The sequence below is a fragment of the Penaeus japonicus genome, unplaced genomic scaffold, assembly GCF_977035675.1.
Source record: "Penaeus japonicus unplaced genomic scaffold, GWHDUDI00000001_assembly GWHDUDI00000002, whole genome shotgun sequence".
Lineage (NCBI taxonomy): Eukaryota > Metazoa > Arthropoda > Malacostraca > Decapoda > Penaeidae > Penaeus > Penaeus japonicus.
The window spans coordinates 28,925,862-28,927,680 of NW_028234404.1; positions in this window are offsets into that span (position 1 = coordinate 28,925,862).

The following is a 1,819-nucleotide window of genomic DNA, read 5'->3' on the forward strand; positions in this document are numbered from 1 at the left end:
GATTTTTCTTTTATCCGTATGTTTATAACTGAATATGTATATTAGATATAATACGAATTATTTCTCCATACTCGAAAACGGCGCGGAATTTACGTCAACGTCTACTTATTTTTATATTTTACATATTTTATATTTTACAGATGCGAATATGCTCATACAGGGTTTTGGTATATGTGAAATAACTTTCCAGTTTAGTGCCATATCGAGGAAGACTACGTCAAACAATATGTATATATATATATATATATATATATATATATATATATATATATATATATATATATATATATATGTACATATATATATATATATATATATGTACATATATATATATATATATATATATATATATATATATATATATATATATATATATATATATATATATATATATATATATATATATATATATGAGATTATATTTATATATATGTTTACATATGAGTGTATATATATATACATATATACATATATATATATATATATATATATATATATATATATATATATATATATATATATATAAATGAGGGGGTAAATACGAAAAAGAAAAGTTCAGTAAGCATTCGGTAGAGACAAAGGAGCTTATGAAACAGCGTAGGGACATGAAAATAACATCAATTAGAGACAAGATAGAATCAGCAGAGCTGACTAAGACTATAAACAAGAAGAAGAAAGAGGATGTACGCAAATGTAACATACGAAAAATAAACGAAACTCTGCTTGCCGGCACCAACCTTAAGGCAACAAAGAGGAGGCTTGGAATAGGGAAAAACCAAATGTATGCAGTAAAGAAACCCAACGGAGAGGTGACATACAATAAAAATGAAATTATCAAAGTAATAGAAGACTTTTATCGCGACTTATACCACTCAAACGATCAACCACATACGGAGACAAACACAACAATTGGAGACGTTCCAAACATCACGGTAGAGGAAGTAAATAGGTCACTAAAAAGCATGAAAAGAGGAAAAACACCAGGAGAAGACGGCATTAGTGTAGATCTTATTCAAGATGCAGGAGAGATTGCGGCAGTAAAACTGGCCAGTCTTTATAACAGATGCCTAAGCGTCGGTAAAACCCCGAAGGCCTGGAAAAACGCAATAATAATTTTGATACATAAAAAGGGAGACACAAAAGACTTAAAGAATTACCGACCTATAAGCCTCCTTTCAGTAATCTATAAACTGTTCACAAAAATCATCACAGCCCGTATCACCGATACATTAGATTCAAAACAACCCAGGGAACAGGCAGGGTTCCGCAGCGGATTCTCAACTACAGACCATATCCACACACTAGCACAAATAAAAGAGAAAACAAACGAATATAAGAAGCCCCTATGTATGGCATTCGTAGATTATGAAAAGGCATTCGATTCGGTACAGATATCTGCAGTACTAGATGCAATTCGTAAACAAGGAGTAGAGGAAATATACTGCAGATTACTAGAGGATATATATAGAGATGGTACAGCGACCATCAAAATCCACGCAGAAACCAATAAAATACCAATAAAAAAGGGTGTTAGGCAGGGCGACACCATCTCACCGAAGCTATTTACAGCTTGCTTGGAGGAAGTATTCAAGAAGTTAGATTGGAAGGAGAGAGGGATTAAAATAGGGAATGAACACTTAAGCAATCTCAGATTTGCAGATGACTGTTCTTTTCGCCGAGTCAGCAGATGAATTATAACAATTAATAAGCGATTTAAATAGGGAAAGTCTCAAGATTGGCCTTAAAATGAACAATAAAAAGACTAGTCATGTTCAACAGTCGAACCCCAGTTAAGCAAATACATATACAGGGCGAGGTA